General features: G+C 42.4%; 1 long non-coding RNA gene across 6 annotated transcripts in view; it reads left to right on the forward strand.

Annotated features, from left to right (window-relative positions):
* LOC310847531 overlaps nucleotides 1-20,741 on the forward strand; it is a 38,812-nt gene that overhangs the window by 8,903 nt on the left and 9,168 nt on the right. For 4 of the 6 annotated variants that reach the window (XR_014565864.1, XR_014565865.1, XR_014565866.1 and 1 more), the window contains exons 1-2: nucleotides 937-1,833; nucleotides 5,629-5,741. This is a non-coding gene — a long non-coding RNA (uncharacterized lncRNA). Of the gene's footprint in view, nucleotides 1-936; nucleotides 1,834-5,628; nucleotides 5,742-20,741 lie in introns of those variants that run through there. The other 2 variants (XR_014565863.1, XR_014565862.1) reach the window with 2 other exon arrangements.

Here is a 20,741-nt window from a genome sequence, read left to right on the forward strand (position 1 = left end):
ATGACAAGGAACCATTAGTGAGCACTCTTTGGCTTTGGACAGTCATCCAATTACAACCCACCTAACAGTTACCTCATCCAGCTCACAGCTTTTCTGCAAGCATTTAATGGGGAAATTTGTCAAAAGCCTTGCTGAAATCAAGATACACTATGTCTACAGCATTCCCCTGACCCACCAAGCTTGTAACATGGAAAAAAAGAAGAACCGAGATTCAACCGGCATGTCTTATTTTTGAGAAACCCATGTTGGGTCTTAGAGCATCATTTTCTAACTGCTCATAGTTTAATTATTGTGTGAAAGCTACCATATTCTTCATGGTGTAACAAGAGGTTGGGGAACACACCAGGAGACAGGCTGAAAACAGTGCCTTCTGTACAATCTAGAAGTTTTATTTGAGTGAACCTCAAAGTTCCTCCAAAGGTCATGATCTCAATTTGTTTTTGAAATAAAGAAACCAGTACAAACAGTAACCAGAGTAAATGGAGAGTGGAGTCTTTCAGCTCAGCTGATGTACGCGGTGGTTGCTTTGACCACATGGCTTCGCAACTACTTTTAAGACCTTTCAAGCCCTCATACATGGCAGAAGGGAGAATTCTCTACTATAAGGACAACACTCCTTTCTCTATCAGCACGGTTTCCAAAATCTCCAGTGATATATTCATGATCTGTGCACCTTTTAAGTAAAGGATAGAACAACTATTATATGGTATGCCAGTTTGGATAAATGCCTTCAACCAGGCTACTGAAAGACTGAAGCTTTCCTTTGAGGGGAGGATGGTGTACCAAATTGTGTCCGCTATGCTGCCCTATGTCTAGAAAGAAACCAAAGACTTTTAGTAACAAAAGTATGGCTGCAAATGTTTACGTTTTGGTTGTATCTGCATTATAGATCAGAACCTAATAGTCTTGCTGTGGCCATGTTAGCTGAAAATCAATAATCAGGATGGCTAAGAAGGATTGTGAACAAAATTAAACATATAGGTATCTCACTAAACTCCTTGTACTGCTTATCACAAAATCCTGCATTTGAGATAATTAAATGCAGATTGTTAGACAATGAATTTCAATAACCTCGTTGCCAAATCAAAAATAGCTAGGGTTCCCCCCTGATGCCATTTTTACACCTGAAAACCAGGACCTGTCAAGAATTTTCCTGACGTATGGCAAGTCTAGAAATAGCATCTGTGCAAGTCTGGGGATGGTGCAATGTGGACAGCCAATGGCAACTTATCTCTCCCATTTGACCAACCCAAATCAACACAGGTCATACATGCTCGCAAGACTGAATGTGCTACCTTCGGCAATGCTACAGGGGAGATTCCAGAAAATACCACTTGCAGAGAGACTATGCACCTGTAGACAGAGTCATGTAGAATCAGTCATGCATGTTCTTTTGCAGTGCCCCTTGTATCAGACAATTTGATCTAAGTTCATTAATCAGTTGGTTGTTAACAGGGAGTGGCATTCAGATGAATGTAAGGTAGCTTTCCTTCTTTTTGCTCAGGGTGGGGATAGGATGGAGATAGTAACCAGGTTTCTGCAACAAAATGAGGATTAATGAATGTTATACATTATTTTAATCGCTAGATGCAGATTTTGCCGAGTGATTTTATTGTTCTGAACTTTACTGGAATATTGTCTAGATGACAATAAAGGTTTGAGAATTGGGATAGAATTTGAAAGCACTGCAGCTGCAAGACTTACATCCCCTGCAATAGCTCTGTGGGTTTTCTGTTTGTATCAAGAAGGAGAAATACAGAAGTGTCAGAGCTGACAACTCTGCTGCATTTATCTAGAATCAGATGCCACTTTACCAGGACTGATACAATCCAGGTGATTTATGCCATAATAGCTGGAGTAATCCCATAGGATATGGCTACCAAGGCTTCCCTTGGTGATTCCTCTTTCTTTGTGATTCTGCTCCCCTTTAAACACAGGTTCAGTTCTCTGTAAGTTCTCTGTTCTCTCAGTGAGCAGATTACAATTTTCAGGGATCAGGTAAATAATTTTTCCCCACCAAAATTGTCACCCATACATTATTTCAGTCAGCAGAGTACTCACAAATGTTTCCCTGTTCACATTGCTTTGAGCATTTGAGACATGCCACTTGTTTTGTTCATAATTCATTTCTTTAAAATTCCTGTGGCTGAGTCGCTAATGAGTTGAGTTCTTGACATTGCCGTTCTTTGAACGTGTAAATCACTATGAAAATATCATTAGAGTCTGTAAAAGGAGTGGAAAGAGAGAAAGCAAAAGCCAGGTATGACTTATTAATTAGGTCAATGTTAAGGATAAAATTGATAACATTGCCAAAAGTTTCCTTCTTCTCCAGTGCTGCTAAACAAGTGTTGTGGATGGAACATGCATCCCTGTCCTGCCTGTCAGAAAAATAATTATTATATGAAAGAAGATGTTCACCTACTGAACTGATTTAACCATTGGTTTTTAGGACCTTTAGCAGTTCGAAAGCACGTCAAAGTGCAAGTAGATAAATAGGTACCGCTCCGGTGGGAAGATAAACGGCATTTCCGTGCGCTGCTCTGGTTCGCCAGAAGCGGCTTAGTCATGCTGGCCACATGACCCGGAAGCTGTACGCCGGCTCCCTCGGCCAATAAAGCGAGATGAGTGCCGCAACCCCAGAGTCGGTCATGACTGGACCTAATAGTTAGAGGTCCCTTTACCTTTACCTTTAGGACCTTGGAGCTTGGAAAGCCCCTTCTATGGTGGCTCACCTCAGAATATGGTGGCTGTTTTACCCCTTCACATGGCAGATAAACAGCACTTATAATATGTATTCCAGAGGTGATTTGGAAAAGAGATTGGTTTCTCCTGAAGTGCACAGAAGTAATGTTCTGTATATTTCAACCAATTTCAAGCTAGAACTAGGGAAAACTTGGAGAGAGCTTGTACTTGTGACTTCATTTTTATTTGGCAGTCCTGGGAAAGGAGAAAGTCTGGCTGGTGTATCAAGAGTTCATGACAGTATGTATTTTGGATAATGCCCCACATTTACTCTTCCTGTATCACTCTGGCTCTGGAACTATCCTGTGTTGCTTAGATCTAAGCTGTCTTAAAGACTATATTCCCTCATATAAACCTGCCTGGGTTTTGAGATCTTATGGGGAAGCCCTTTTTCAGTCCTGCTACCCTCACAGGCACACTTTATGGGGACACGGAAAAGGAGCTCCTTGGTGGCTGTTCCCAGACTCTGGAACTCCCTCCCTGGAAAAGCTAGACTGGCTCTTCAATGCAGTTCTCACCCCATTTACTTAGAGGTAGCTCTTGCCAATTTCAGTTGGATGTCAACCTTCATGCTACAGCACCAGGGGTGAACAATCTAGTTAGTCCTCTCCTCTTGTCACTTTCCTACTTCTTGGCCTCTACTTTTTTTTCTCTCACTCTCCATGCCTGCTTTTCGTAAATGGCAGAAGCAGATGCATAAAGGTGTACGGATGAACAAATCTGCCAGTTTCGGCTCTCTCCATTCCCCATTTGAACTTGGGACCTGTTGCATGCAAAGCACACACTCTCCCAATCATACACAACCCTTCCCAATGTTGAAATTAGAAATACAGATGCGAAAATCATGTTTTGCCCATGAGATTAGAGATGGTATAGTGTCATGACAAAAAAATGGCTTTCCACATTTAATCTGTTATACCCCATAACGGTAATAATTTTAAATTCTCACAGCATTTGTACCCTCAATTCACTTCTATGACCAAAATTTATAAGACTTCTGAGTCCAGCACTGGGTATGCAAAGCCACATCCAGATTATCAGATTTCATGGTTTGTAGGTGGACATGAGTATAAACTATTCCCACATTAGCATTTTCACTTACCTTGCTTTGCAGGTAGATTGCCCTGGAGAGGAATCGTGGGGAATGCCCTGCCCTCCTAACCGCCATGGATAGGCTGAATTTGAATTCTTGGTTTGGCCAGGAACCCAGAAGCCATTGCAACGGCCAAGAGGCATGGCAACGGCCAAGAAGGAAGGGGCATGGCTGCAGTAGGATGGGGAGCCCCATGCTGGGCCACAAACATTGCCCACCATTGGATTGGTGAGCGGCCATTTAGGGATTGGTGAGGGAAATATTAACACTCTTATTTCCTAATTAAACACAAAAGTGTGAAATGTAACCAGATATGTTCACAGTATTTCTTGGGATTTTGATCTCGTGAGGTTAATCAAAGAAAAGGGTTATACAAATTATTTTTTTAATACATTATTTTATTGCTCTGTGTGCACAATAACTCTCTGGATTTTCCATTGACCCCCTTTTAAAAATCTTCAAGGAGAATATTTGACTCTGGGGTTGTTTCTTTACCTCCACTGAAGCTTTTTTTAAGGGACTGCTGAAGGTTTGTAATGATGAAGCAAGATTATAAAGAAAAACAGTCATTACTCTTGCAGCCCTTTTTTCTTCAATTAGTATTTCTAATCACATTAGACATGTTTCCAGTATCCAGAGAGGATGCCTGATCCCTACAGCTATCGTGAACCATTAACTTTAATTAAAATTTACAAGTCTAATGTTGTTACATCTGCTAAAAGCATTAACTGCCATGTTAATTACCAAAATGTTAATGTTGCGTTAAAATATGAATGTTCCCTTTTGACAGATCCTCTCTGGTCCCACACTCCACACCCCCACCTTGCTGGAACGTGTCCTAAAAACTGCAAAATCTGAAGGAAAAGCATGAGCAGGAACTGAAATAATAAACAATACCAGTAAAATCTTTATCTGAAGATAAAGCTTCCTGGCCAAAAATCTGGCAAAGATCAGTGTCTAAAATAAATACGTAATGATTATTCCATGTCTGACATACTATGTTAGAATTGCAAAACTTTATTTAAAAAATACTCCATAGGGTTGGGATAAATTGCTCCATAGAGGAACTAGATACTTATACTGCATATTCACACAATGTGGATTTTTTTGGTTTTATTTTGCAGGTTAATGTAATACATAAGACTTCATTCTCAACTCCTTACAACTTTTAGGGTATTTGAGTTCAGGAGGGAGAAAGAGGAAATAAACCCTCCTTTCATTTATATTACTTTGGGAGTGGGTCTCAGAATTCATATTTGCATGAATTAAATTATATCCCTTGTCTGGGATATAAAGAAAAGTGTGTATTTATGGAATGCATATTCAGATATTAGCCCTCAAGTGCAGGTCTGTTCACACAAAGTTGCAATTTCACAAACAGATTTCCTATGGAAAAGTTACAGAGGAGACTAACCTGGATCACTAGCAAGAGACGCAGACATATCACCAGTTGGCACAGTTCCCACAAAGTGTTTGCACAGAAATGAACCTGTAACATATACAAAAAATAAAATAAAAATCATTATTGTATAAGCATGAAGTATATGCAATTTGCAAGAAAATTCCCTTTCGGTGTGGTGGATCAATCTCCATGCCAGATAAAGTAATGTGGGTAGCAGCCCATACTTTTCACCTACATTCATGTCTGAAGCTATATGAAAACCTAGGATCTGAGCTCTAAGATTGAATCCTTTTCTTTGCCATTTTGGTCTCCTGCGGAGCAAAGATATACACATGGAAGCTCAGGAAACCAAAACCCTGATATTCTAATTCCTTTTCTTCTGATTTTATAGGGTCATATGCATCACTTGATATCTAATTACTCCACAATTGATGGATTGCCACTGAATTGTTCACAGTCCATTGAAAGGCATTATGTTGAAGTAAGCAGAGGCGATAAAGTGAGGTGAAGTGATACAGTTGTTAGTGTCTGTTCTGCAATGACTTCCACCAAAATGGAGAAAACCTTACAGGTGCATAGGAACCAAGCATAGGAAACACAGGCCTCAGTTTATTCCTGTACACTTTGAAGCTATCCTCTAACAATGGTTTCCTTCTATGTCTTGACTTGTTCCTACATACTAGTTTCACTTGATGCCAAACCATTAAATTATAAACAATAAATATGCATATATAAAACAGTCCTTAGATCAGGCATGAGATGAATTAGATCCTCTTGTGTTGTTGGACCAGCTCCCATCATCACTGATCATTGACCATGCTGGCTAGGGCTGATGGAAGCTGGATTCTAAGAACATCTGGACCGCCAAAGGTTCCCTATCCCTGCCTTCCATTATACACTTTGGTGTAACTGCAGTCTTAGATGTCACTTCTCTAAATGCATTCATATCTTTCAAAAAGTAACACACAAAGTGATTGCGAGAGGAAAGTGCATTCTGGCTGAGGCCCAATGTGGACTTTAAGAAGTAGTAAGGGCAAAAGAAGCAAAATTTTCAGAAGGAAAAAAGAAAACCATTTCTCAGTCTAATTCAGGCGGTGCCAGAGATGGTATGAGATTTTGGGAAAGTACTGCTAGTGTTGTTGGGTCTATGGTGGCTCCTTCACACATCCAACCCATCACCTAATGCTGTGGTCACCATGTGATAAACATTCAGGTTTATCACCAGCTGTTAAATAAATGGTTGGAAATAAAAGTTCATATCCCTCTTAAAAATCAGCAAAAAAAGTCCATCAATTTCAATGTGATTATGTTGTGTGTTTTCAGAAACATTTCTTTTAAAAAAAAAGATTATTTGTGGTGCATAATAAGCCAACTCAAATCATGAGCCAAATGTGTGATTATTTTATTCCCTGTAAAGAACAATGAGACTGTCATAATGTAGCTGTTAAAATTAAGCAATCAAGAGAACAGGACGCTGAAGTGTACACTTCTGACAAGCAGCATAGAAGATCTACAGGCAAAATTAAGATTCACGCCCGTAAATTTAAAATATAGGATATGGCATGGAGTTTAACAGTACTTATTTGCAATCATACTGAGAAATTAGGTGGCATACTGTTAACTTCAGTCATTAAAATAATTATTCAACTTAGAAGAGATGTAACACAATTATATGCTAATTATGAAATTTGCCACAATCTTTAGAAGTTCAAAGATTGAACACCTTCAAAAACTATAATACATAGACTCTAATAAATCTGTATACTAGGCCAAATGTTGCATTAGTTGCAAAATTTAACTTCTTTCTAATAATTACTTCTGGGTTCCATATTTCTTGCATATTCAAAATACAGCAAATAAATGGCTTGGGATGGATGGGAATATCCTATAACTTCTGGCTTTGAGGAAGCAAAATCAAGTTGTGTTCTGAGGAGGAAGTAGTTTTTGAGGCTATTTTCTCAAAGCTCTCCTAGCATGGTATTATTGGGTTTTAGCACGGTTCAGTGAAGGCTGGTCCATTAGGGCAAAAGCTCTGCTAACTTCATTCGGTCCTCAGCGATCCTCTGCCTCCTTACCTCCTTACCTGCAAGCCCAGGAGGTTGCCCTGGCTGTCAGCTTCTTCCTTAGTCTCAATGTTGCCCTTGTAGAGCTCTGCAGGGAAATGGATGGGGGCAAAGCTAGAATTACTTGACTCCGCCTCTCATTGGCTCTAGCTCCACTTACTGTTGCTCTCACTGCCTTCTCCCTATCAGTAACAATGGGCACTAGCCGCCACTGGCACAGATGCTGTGTTGGGGAAAGGACTTGTGCAAACCACTCAACCTAAGAACTGGTACCTGGAACAGGGATGAGCTAACTTCTGTCCTGTTTGGCCTCCTTTCTTCCCTGCACTCCCTGTACTCAACTGCTGTGTGTTGTATTTACAACAGGAGAATACATAACCAGGATGTTTAAATAGTTAAGGCATAATTAATCTGTGTTGAGTGATCCTAAATAGGCATGCAAGAAGCAGTGCCGATGGATTAGGTTATTATCCACCGTTTCAGAGTTCTTTGCAAGAATTCAACTAGCAGCAAATCAGCTTGGCCCTCGTCATTTGTCTTTCACCTATGAAAACCAGATTTCTCATTCTGTGCTGAAATCCTGATTGCCTAGCAGCAAACAATTATATATCCACAACCCATGGAACAAAATGACCTACAACTTTGACTGTTTCTCAAGTCTTGTCTGCAGACTCTTTATTCCTCTGGGAAAAAATGGTTTGCCAAATTCTCATTTTCAAATGGCTAGCAAATACCAGTGGTGACATGCTGGCAGAAGTTCCTCTTGCCCTGAAGAAGTGCAAGTGGAACATAAAGTGCCTTCTCCAATATTAAACCATCTGCTGCCTTCTGCCCTTTACGATCAGTGATACAGATCTTCTTCCATGTTCCATCTGGGCTAGGGAGTTCCATCTTAGCGCCCTTTCTGTACTGGTACCTCAGGTCGTACTGGAAATCAAGTCGAGTGCTGATTTCCACTGCCAATCATATAAAAGACACATCTAAAACACTGTTTACAGAAATGCATTGGTGGATTCATTTTTCATGGATGCAGCTTGGTTTCTGTTGAGCTGTTTCTAAGAAATACGGCATTGTGTTAATATTCTGTTTTGCCATGATAGAAATAGAAATCCATAATTTGATGGATATATTGTCCAAGGTTGCTGCCAGATGACCTGTCTGTTGAGGGTCCATTCTGATTTGTTTGGACAAATTTCACAGGCAGTTTATATGACACTAGCTGTTCATTGAGCATCTGTCCTGGTTTGTTGGTGAGGAGGTTATGCAATGTCATGTCAAGCAGTTGTCATCCCATACTTTGTTGTCACTTTCCTTAACTGCAAAACATCCATTTTTTAATGGAAGCAGGTTTGATACACAGGTGTTCCATATCCACTTCAGTTGTGCAACCTGAATTAGCATTGAAACCCACCTGCAAAACAGCAGGTGTCTGGAAGCACCCCCAAGACCCACAAGGGAGAAAATGATGGCCTGAGGGAGTTCCATTCCCTCTTCACACACTTCAGTCCTGGGATTCATAGAGAAGCGATTTAAAGCACCAACAATCAAACATTCATTTAATCCTGGCATAGGCAAACTCAGACCTCCAGATGCTTTGGGACTACAGCTCCCATCATCCCTAGCTAGCAGGACCAGTGGTCAGGGATGATGGGAATTGTAGTCTCAAAACATCTGGAGGGCCGAGTTTGCCTATGTCTGATTCAATCCCAAAATGCCACAGGCACATGCAACTTCCCCCCTTGTCCACTGTAACAACCCGCCTGGCTGGGGAAGAAAAGACTTGCAGGACAAAAAAAGAAGAAGGCGGCTGCTTGAGCAAGGCAAGCTGTATTTACTAGTAATTTTTTTTTTTAAGAGGCCTTCGCAGAGAGCTCAAACTTGCCCTCCTACAAGATGCAATCACCCCTTTGCAGCTTCAGCTTCTGCTACTTCTAAGCATAAATCAGTTCCCTGAAAGCACCTTTTATTTATTCTGCTTGACTGGAATAATTCAATGGATAACTCACTTCAGTGAAGTTACTTTGCATGTAGCCTGCCCAAACCCAAAGGCAATCTTCTCATGGGCTTCGCACAACACATTTTCCACTGAAAATGGTAACAACAATAGTGATTACCCTTTTTTTCCTTTTTAAAAAATGAAATGGGTGTCTGAAAATGTTTCCTAATTTCATGCCAGAAGGCAGCTCACTTCTGTGGGCTTTGATTAGCTTGTGTACTGTTCACAGCCTGGAGCAATTTCTGTAAAATTAAGTTGGGGTTGGGCAGAGCAATGTGGCCTCTCTCAAGACAAGGGCCAAGAGATGGCTTTTTGCTAAACCTCATTTTGTAACTTGGGTACCAAAGATTTAGAAAAATAGTGGGCTAAAGCAGAAAGAGCACATTTGCTACAAAATAAGCTCCATTCTGTTCCATAAAGTTACTTTGTTCTCAGTGGGAATTTATTTTTAATTCCATTTAAGTCCCATCTTTTCCTCCAAGGAGCTCCAGCTGGCATACATATGGTTGTCTGCCTCCTCATTTAATTCTCACAACAACCATGTGAGATAGTTATGCTGAGAGGCAGTGACTGGCCCAAGTCACCCAATGAATTTCATGGCAAAGATAGGATTTGAGCCCTGGGCTCCCATGGCCTAGTCTGACAGTCTAACCAGTACAGGCAAACCACCTCTCCCCACTTATGTGAGGGTTACGTTCCACGTCATCACATGGGTACGCCTGTCCCGTTCTGTCCTCTTCCAGTGCCAATTATGGCATTTGTGTATGCAGCCACACATGCATTGAATGTGCACAAAATGGGAGTTGCCTGTATTCCACATTGGCTGGAATCAGTTGGAATCATTCCTTTGAAATGGGTGGCATGAGTGCAGTTTAAAATAGACTTTTTGGATACAAGCACTACCAAAATCTATGTAACTTACTTTTAAGTGGGTGTGCTTAGTTAGGGCTGCAATCCTGTATCCGGTCACCTGGGAGCAAGCCACATTGAGTTAAATGTATAGGATTGCACTGTAAGCTCAGGGCTTTATTTATTTATTTTTATTGGCTTGGCTTTCAATTGCCTCACAACTCTTAAGCATTGCTGAAGGTTTTATTCTTCCCATGTTGTGCTGTATGAATTTCATGTCCAATAAACTGTCCTCCAGCAAATGTCTTTTCATATAGATCAGTATTCCACAAACTGAGGTCCTCAGATATTGTTGAACTACAACCCACATATCCCCAAGTCAGCATGACCAATGGTCAAGGATAATGAGAGCTGTAGTCTAACAAAAACTCAGGATGAAAATTTGGAGGAAGTTGGTTTGGGTTTATTAAATGTATTGCTTCCCACTGCAAAATGTCCCAAAGTGATTCACAAACAGAGCACAAACACAATAATTAAAAAATTACACATTGGCATGTTAAAAACACACAAACATCCAATTATTGGTGAAGCTCAAATGCCTCTCATCAAAACAACTACAGAGTTGGTGCCCATCAATGGATGCACATGAAAACTAAGTCACAATGCAGAGTGCAAGCTGCTGTTTCTAGAGACCCTGGGAAATGACACCTCAGGTGACTCACATTAACAAATGTTTAACAAGCCATTCTCACAAGCCATTCTCACAAAGTAAGGACTGTGATTAGCCAGGGGTAGGCGCTAGAAAATAGCTATCCTGATAAACAGGGGCAGTGTGAGCATATGCTGTCAGGACAATGGACCCTTTGCTGATCTTGAAGCCTAACTTTACCACCTTCTGAAGCCATTTCTGGAGGTGGAAGCAAAGGACTGGCTGGTATTCACTGTAAAGGTAAAGATAAGGGGACCCCTGACCATTAGGTCCAGTCGTGGCTGACTCTGGGGTTGCGGCGCTCATCTCACTTTATTGGCCGAGGGACCCGGCGTACAGCTTCCGGGTCATGTGGCCAGCATGACTAAGCCGCTTCTGGCGAACCAGAGCAGCGCACGGAAATGCCGTTTACCTTCCCTCCCCCCTATTTATCTACTTGCACTTTGATGTGCTTTCAAACTGCTAGGTTGACAGGAGCCGGGACCGAGCAACAGGAGCTCACCCCATTGTGGGGATTCGAACCACCGACCTTCTGATCGGCAAGTCCTAGGCTCTGTGGTTTAACCCACAGCGCCACCCACATCCCATGGTATTCACTGTACTTGCTGCTTATATTCTCTCCCTCTCTCTCCCTCCCTCCCTCCCTCCCCCCACCCTATTCCAGTCCAGTCCTGCTTCAACAAGCAACAGCCGGAAATTACCACTGACGCTCCACATTGCAGTGAGGGATCCCCAGCCGCTGCCAACTGAGCTGATGCTCTCCAAAAAGCAGGCAGCTTAGGACATGTTTCCATGCTTTCCTCATTATAAGGCTGTGTGTTGGTGAAAAGGCAACTGCCTTTTTACAGGAACAAATTAAGCCTTACAAGCCTCATAATTTCTAATTGCAAACATTTGTCTCGCTTTGTTTCCTTTGGGCACCCATCTCTTCCCCCGCTCCCCCAGTCTTCATTTTGGCACACAGACTGACTTTGAAAAGCAAACTAGAAGCACCTTTTCCTTTCAGCGGTTGGTGGGATGGGACAGGAGAGAGACTGGTTGTCAGAATGCCGTCTAGTAGTATAATGCACTGGAGAGCCATGTTACTGCCTTGTAAAACAGTGAAGCCTTCCTATTACTGGTTAATTAAAAGGCCAAAGTAAGGACACACTTTTATTACTTCTTTTAAAGATATGTTCACAATGCATGTTATCAGGGAAAACTTCAAAGGTGCATAGTGCTCCCCCCCACCCCGCCACCTCCCACAGTATAAGCTTTTACTTGAAAACATGCTCAGAATCAATGGCAGGCTGTTGGCACAGAGCCTTCCTGAACTTGGGAATTAACCAAACTATTTTAATAAACATATAAAAAGCCGTGTTGCTTCTAAATAAAACTGAGCCTTTAAAATGCTACTAGGGTACTCAGAAATGTCCCAGTGAGTTCATTGAGACTTACTTCCAGTTAACTTGGTATAGTAGGGTGTGTGGAAGCTCTGGTCTGTGGACCAAATATGGTCCTCCAGGCCCCTCTTCTTGGACCGCATAACTCTCCCCAGTCCACACTGTTAGAGTTGTTGCAAATCTGGACCATGTGCAGAGTAGAAATGAATTTGCTCTCCACCACAGGAATAAGTTACAAAACATTGCAGAACAGTCTTAAAATAGTTACAAATGAACATTGCAAGATACAAGGTAGCAAATTTCTCTTAACCAAGCAAGCAATGTTGTCCCATCTTTTTTAAGTCCTTAAAACAGTTCAATAACTTCCCTCTCTCTGATCCCAGAGAGCTCCTATGCAAGTATCTGGCTTGATCATCATCAAGCTTAGCTTCTTCTACTACTGCTACTGCTGGCTTTATCACTGAGAAAACAATTTGTTCTCAGGTTTCACTTTCCTGAAGAGAAATTGTGGCTTGGGTATCCAGCTATGAACCATCAATTAGCCTGAAGACTGAAATGGAAAATCTTCAACCTTTTCTGCCTCATTTGCCAGAGTGATACCTCCTGCTTAACACAAACTTCTCTGCTTTACAAATGCAAACTTTTACACAAGTTAGTCAACTTCAGTGTCTATAAACATTACATTTTACGCATATTAAATATTATATATTTAATACACAAACCCTCACTGGCCCCACTATGCCTCCTGGGTATTTTTTACTTAGAGTCTGATAATACTTGTTTGCTTGGATGGGTGGGGGATAGAGAGTGTGTGGAAACTAGTCTGTGATACAGATGCAATATTTACATCCCTTGTTCCAACCCTTTTTGCCTCTGGCTCCACTACCCTCTCCCAACAGGGCCGCTTTTTGTTCTGATTAGAAAGCTTCCCTACTTTGTAATATTTTCAAGCACAAAGAGAGGGTCATTTTATGTTTTGTGTAGGGAGGTGTGTAAATGCTTTGGATTCTTTAAAAGTTACACTGTTTCATCTAGTGTTAGGCAATGTGACTTTGGTTTGGTTTGCGAACACTATTTCTGCAAAACTATGAGTGCCATAGCAGGCATGGGATGTTTATTTATTTATTGTTTTCATGGGCTTATCATTGCCACATTCCCATATAACCCTCGGTGGCCAGTGGACCTGATTGCTTTCTGTGACTTAAAACACGGATGGGGAACCTTTTGCAAGCCAAGTGTCACATTTCCATCTAGGGAAACTGGGGGGGGGGGGGCTATGCCAGCAGCAAAAGTGGGTGGAGCAATGAATGTAACTTTTACCTTTCTACAGTAGGCTAATTTCGCCGCACACACATCCCTCTCTATTCTCCATCCAGACAAGCAAGAAGCATTATTAGAGCACAGGGATTCATTCTAACTAGGCAAAACCACTCATGGAGGATGCAGTGCAGAGCCAGTAAGTGCTGTGGCTGTCATGGGCATAGCCAGGATTTTTGTAGGGGGGGGCAGGCTTTTGTTACGGGAGCAGAACCTCTGATTTGTATTGATTTTTACTGATTTAGTGTCTGATGGGCAGGCCTGGAGAAACATATCTGGCTCCCAGGCCTTAAGTTCCTCACCTTTGCCAGAGAGAGAGAGAGAGAGACCCCCACAACACACACCCTTTTTGTCTTCCTTTGAGGAATCTGAGCATCCCTGATACAAGAGACTTAACTTTTTCCAGAACTTGCTGCCTTGTATATGGAAAGTCTTGTATTATTAACAGAGTGAATTGAGACAGGTCTGGCTCTAACTTCCCAAATACAGTTGTTTGCTCCTGGTGACATCATTTCTATATAAGGCCAAGAGCTTAACCCTTTCAGCTACAAGCCTCAGGACCACACATGTCTTGCACAATTTCAGTTGCCTCTCCTGCATCTGTTCCAGAAGAATGCAATCCAAACAAGAACTGGAGAAAGATCATTAAGAACCAAGCATTTGTATGTGTCTGCCTAAACAAAAATTAACATTCCCTCAAAGCTTGTTCTTCTTCTGACAGCTAATACTGATTATTAATGAGGCTGACATTTGCATTTCACAATGAAATTCTCTGCTGCAGAATTGACTGGGTAATTAGTGTGATTTGGAGCTGCTCCAATGCTATGGATGTCCTGCATGGGAGGAACATGAAAACCATGTACAGAAAGAGACATGCAGGGCCAGCCCCAGAGCTTTTGCTGTCTGAGGTCAAGTACGAGATGGTGTCCCTCTCCCACATTCCATGTTCAGAGGCCAACCAGACCAGAAGCTGAATCAGCACTGTGGATGGGATAGCATCTTCTACTACACATGAAGTCAGCATGCTAGTTTAGAGGATGCACCTTGGCTGGGGGTGAATTAGGAATGGCTAGAGGACTTCAGCTGGTTTGAAGCTGGTTTGAGATACAATGCATGAAACAGTAGTATCGTATAACAACGTACAGGATACATATGCATTTTGGATAACATTGTATGAACAAAGATAAAAAACCCAGCACTATAAACCCAGTGAGTTTACCATAAGTGGGAGTGCAAACATAGCCATGTAGTCCAATGCCACATTGTTGTCCAGAGTGCAAAACATTGCAGTGCTAAACCTTACTACTTTGCGATACAACTGATTGATTTTCAGATTTCATCAGGGTTGGCAGCCACTCATTGATTGTGAATTGGATGCAGGAAAGAAAAGAGAAAAAATAAGAATGCACTGTCAGGGCTTTTACTGTGCAACGTCTGGATGTTTTTAATGATTTTTTAATGTTCTGTTGACAGGCATACGAAAAGCAGTGCAAAATGCAGAGATGATAAGACATCCCTGCAGGATTTACATAAGGGGGGGGGGGAGATATCATTTTCTATAGCACAGAACACAATGTAAGCACAACAGCAAAATTCAGCAGAATTATTTTTGCAAAACACAGGCGTGTTTGTTGTGTTTGGTTTCTAAGATGTTGTCGTAAATCAAAGTTCAGGAGAAGCTTTTCTTTTTAATTCAGGCACAAATGTGAAGGAAGGTGTTGCCTTCGCAAGCGGGTGGGTTTCCAAAATAACTGGATTCCTGTTTGCCTAGCCCAGGAATCCCACAGTTTGTCTGTGTGCAGCTGGTTCAGCACTCCTTGTGGCTTGAACAAATGGAGCACTGCTGCTGTGAAGGAACACAGAGCACATTCAGACACAGGACTTCCCTGTGGAAAAGACTACAGCTTAGTGGTAGAGGAACTGTTTTGCATGCAAAAAGTCCCAGGTTCAATCCTCAAGCAGGGCTGGGAGCTGCCCTATCCTAGAAACTCTTGTTAGTAAGTGTAGACAATACTAAACTAGACTGAGCAATGGTCCTGTGGGCATCAGTGGCCCAGGAGCAGAATTCTGAGGGGGCGCAACCTGGTGCCCCCGCAACAGGCTCCCTTGCCAAGGCTGTGTGGTTGTCACCTTTTGGAGCTGTGGGGGGGGGGTGATCCGCACTCAGGCGAGGCTTTTGGGACTGCAGTGCCTCCTCCTCGTCACAGCTGGTGAAAGGACGCCTGTCCCTGCACAAAACTCCTGCCAACCAGATCATGGACTTTTCCAGTCCTTTCCCAGAACCTCCCTACCAGCATGTGTCCATGTTGTGGCTCTGGCGCTGCTGGGATGCTGTCAAGCCTGCCAAGTGTGCCAGCTGCCACTCCCACCGGAAGCTCACTGAGCTGAGAGGGTGAACACGGCAACCAGCAGGCAAGCTCTGTGAGGAATGGCTGCCATGGGGACAGCAAAGTCCGCCTGTTGCCTCCCGTGTGATGCCCACAAGGAGGTTAGGGAGCAAAACCCTTGCCTTGACCTGGGCACTGCTGACACTGCTACGCCACTGGTGGGCAAGGGTGGCAAGGGGAGGTGAAAGTGTATGAATGCAACTTCAACAGCAGGTGACAGCACCTTGGCAGAAGTTGTGACCATAAACCTTTGACCAGCATTTGCTATCGCAGCCAGAATACTGAATTGTGACCTTGTGTCCTATTGCAAGTAAAATTCCCCATTCAAAGCATCTTCTGGATTTTGCAGGGACAGCAGCCAATTGCCATTTTTCATTTGCTGCTCAAGCTACCCTGGTGTGCAGCATACATGCAATATATTGGGGAATATCTTTGGAGAAGGTCCATAGCTTAGTGACCCTTCCAGCTTTGATTTCCCAGCATCTCCTGGTAGGGAGAAAGCCTCCTGTCTGAAACCCCAGAGAACAGCTGCCAGAATGTGGGCTCTCCATTTCCATGGGTGATGTGCATCAGCATGGGATGTTCTAAAACTCATTGTGATTAGAGCAAACTGTTCACCAGTCTCAATTGTGCCAGTCTGGGTGGTCCTAGTTCTTACTTGTACACCTCAGTTTTCTACTTTGGCTGTCTTCCTCATTATCTGCTTACCTCCTCCCTCCTCTTCATTCAACCTGCTGCCCTTGATTCCTGAAGGGGCATTGCTAATTATACAGTAACATTCAATTAGAAATATGATTGCCATGTTCAATTAGGCATGCTGGTTTACCAGCTATTGTTTGCATATATTTTTTTAAAGCACATGAAGGAACATTGCCTTGGTTTAACAGTGTGACAGAGTGAATTTATTAATTGACGGCCACTTGAAATGCCATCTTGATTGTTGGTTAGACCGCTACTCGGTTTTCCTCCAATAACTCCAGCCTCTCGCTGTCTTTGGACTATTAAACCATGCGGCCATTGCTATCACAACACAACATGGCAATAGGGGGTGGAAGGGAAACCGGTTGTAGGAGAAACTTTCTGTAGATGGCAGCAGCACTTAAGAACAACACTTTCTACACTCCTTCAGTCATATTAGATTGGCTCCAATGCCACATAATCAAAGACAATAATTATCATTGCAGTCACAGCCTGCTAGAGCCTAATGTTAAAGAAGGCTACTGTGAAGCATTTTTATTCTCATGTACTATATTCTATTTTATTTTATTTTGAGCTGTCTAGGGAACTTCCAGATGAAAAGGCAATATAGAAAACTGTCTATCCTCACCAGGGGCCGCTGATTTCAATGGATCTACTTGGAATATGGCTTATACCACCACTGTTGCTATTCTTAAAGGAGGAAACGGTCCCGTGTATTTAATGCATGGCATACTTTCTCCCCGAGAAGTTAAGCGTAAGGATTTGTGGCAACCGCGGTCTTTGAGGATTCTAACACAGACAGCCCATTTGAAATAATTTATGCAGAAGCTAGTTTTATTGATTTCAAGCCTCCATGTACAGACACTTAGAAATTTAGCCAGGATGGAAACATTCTTTCAAATGTCTGTCACATCAGAACCTCTTTAACGCTTGCTCTTTCCGCACTGTAATGTTGTTAAAGAAATTGCCTGGAAAAACTGGATCATTAAAACCAAATCCAACAAACGACGCTGTATATAAAAACGCAACAAGGAGGTTTTTTTAACTTTTCGAATGGCAGAAGTAACTGTTGGATCTCACTCTGGAGCACTGACGTGATGCAAGTTTTAAATCCTCCTGTTGAGAGATGGTCAGGATTAAAAACCACCAAGTTTATTTGCAGCATCCATCTCTGCTTCTGTAACGTTAACTTTAGTCTTTTCAAGCATTCAGGTTGTGAGGAATAGCTGGAACAATGTGTGTATTGGTGAAGGGGAAGTATGAAAATTTATTTTGCCCCCTTCACTCTTAATCATGTTCAGAGGTGAGTGAGCATTGTTGCTTATATAGCCAAAACAGCAAATCTCACGCATGGAAGTATTAACAGGCTTGTGGAAACCCCAAAGTTTGGAAAAGTTTTGGGGTTTTTTTAATATTTGAAAGGGGGAGGAATCCCCAAACAGCCCAATGGGGACTGAGCAGTCAAGGAATTGTAGCTGACTGTTGCAGGGCAGGGTCAGAATATGCAAGAAGAGGCATGGTTGCAGAAGAGCATTCCAGACTGGGACATTTTCCTATAGGTTCTACTTGTAGAATTAACTTATTAGCAGGAAATTGAAATCCTAGTTGCTCAGCTAGCAAGTTGAGGGTGTGTTGAACTAATGTTAGACGGGTGCCATATCTCTTGCCTTTTCGGCACTTACTGAAACCTTCTCTTCCAGTAGATCTGTCTCCCAGGCTGCATCTGTACTAGAACTTTCACTTAATTATTTTATCAGTGCTTTCCTTCTAGGGAAAAATGGTGCTGGCGCTCACCATGAGGTTGTTACGGTTAGTGCCACACTTTCAACCAGTGCTTTTCTTCTAGAACTGCCTCTCCCCATCATGATAAACTGTCCCTTCATCATCTGAAGCCCTTCTTTGTGTGCCTCTTCCACGTGAGGTCCAGAGGGTGGCAACATGAGGCAGGGCCTTTTCTATAATGGCTCCCTGTTTGTGGAATGCTTTCCCCATGGAGGTTCGCCTGACACCTTCATTACATATTTTCAGGTGCCGGGTGAAAACAGTCCTCTTCAACCAGGCCTTTGGCTGATTAATATCCTACAGCCTTTTAAATGTATCAGTGGGAAGGCGGGCTATTGATTTGGTTTAATTATTTTCTTGTTTTTTATCTTGGATTTTATTCTGTGAACTGCCCTTAGATCTTGGGATGAAGGGTGGTATATAAATTTAATAAATAAAATTGGGGGGGGGGGGAGTGCCAGTACTGCATACCCTTGAGAACCCCCACAAAAAAAATTCACTGTTTTAATCTATCATTTGTGGAAAGGTGGGGTATAAATATTAACAACAGCAACATTAACTAAATGACATAGTATTGCTATATTATCCACATTTTATTTATGTTCCACCTTTCTGTTTTGGCTTACGGCAGCATACATGGTTATCTCCCCCATTACCTTCATTTTATACTAACAGCAAGTCTGTGAGGTAGGTTAGACTGGGAGATAGCAGTAGCATAACTGGAGAGGGCAGCAATAAAAATACATTGAAAACCAGCAATACAATTAAAAATACAATCAAAAATCACACTGTATCTAGCGAAGCAGATTTACAGTGGTTACAATGGGCAGAAAAATAATTACATGGTCCCTCAAGACCCTCAGCAGTGTTCATGTGGTCCATGGGTGGGGAAAATGTTGGGATGCACTGGTCTATAGTGACCGGCAGTGACTCTCCAGGGCATGGGTAGCCAAACTAAGGCCCGGGGGCCGGATCCGGCCCAATCGCCTTCTAAATCTGGCCCACGGACAGTCCAGGAATCAACGTGTTTTTACATGAGTAGAATGTGTGCTTTTATTTAAAATGCATCTCTGGCTTATTTGTGGGGCCTGCTTGGTGTTTTTACATGAGTAGAATGTGTGCTTTTATTTAAAATGCATCTCTGGGTTATTTGTGGGGCATAGGAATTAGTTCATTCCCCCCCAAAAAAATATAGTCCGGACCCCCACAAGGTCTGAGGGACAGTGGACCGGCCCCCTGCTGAAAATGTTTGTTGACCCCTGCTCCAGGGTTTCAGACAGGGAATCTTCCCCAGCCCTACCTGGAGATGCCAGGGACAGAACTTGAGAGCTTTTGCATGGAAAGCAGATGCGCTGCCACTGAGCCATGGGCTCTCTCCCGTCTTTAATTTGTAAAACACCTAGTTGTAGGTGCTATATAAATAGAAAGAGCAGAGCAGCAGATGTGGCTAAGAGAGAACGCACTCATTTTGCAACTGACAAAATGCCTTGCCACCTCATAGACAGCAGAGATAAGTTACTTTCTCCATCGACTTAGCCAAGACCTGACGAAGAAAATGACCGCGGTTTGACACTGCCAATTTTTGTAAGTGGCTCCTTAGGAATTGTGTCTTCTACGAGCTTCTCTTAGCTTTCGTTTCTTGAAATGAGTCAGGAAACATTAAGCTTGGAGATACATCTCTCCAACTTAAAAAATAAACGTATAATCTCTTTTCAAACTCCATTGTGGCCACTTTCAAACGGGGGGGGGGGGATATCATTAAACCACTATCCTTTCATCCCTGTTGCCGCAATTAACTGTGAGCTGTCAGTAGGCAAAGCACTTTTCCTGTGGCTAAGAGAGGATTCAAATTTCATATTTAAAAATCTCCTTTAATGAAGGAAGCAGAACAGTAAGAGGATTATCTCTTTCAGATCTAATACAGGAAGGCTGGAGGGCACTTGATTTGTTTTTCCAAAGGCCGTCAACCTCCAGTGCCTCAATGCATTATTTTGACCTATTATTTATGGCGCCACTTTTAGCCCAAGACTGGATTCTGTACACATTTAATGAACTGGGGTCAGAGAGGGAGGGACACTTTCCTCATAACCCCTACTCTCTACCCTTCAAGATCTTCTGGAATATTTTGATTCTAATAACTAATTTGCTGCACATTCCAAAGAAGAATGTTAGGAATTCTGAGTGGGAGAATGCTTTTACACTCATGCCGTACTTTTGGGTTTCCCACAGGCACCTAGTCAGTCATTGTGGGCACAGGATGCTGGACTAGATGAGTCATTGACTGGATCCAGCAGGGCTCTTCATTTCTTAAGAGTTAAGA

The sequence above is a fragment of the Podarcis gaigeae genome (genome assembly GCF_964106915.1).
Source record: "Podarcis gaigeae genome assembly, chromosome: 6".
Lineage (NCBI taxonomy): Eukaryota > Metazoa > Chordata > Lepidosauria > Squamata > Lacertidae > Podarcis > Podarcis gaigeae.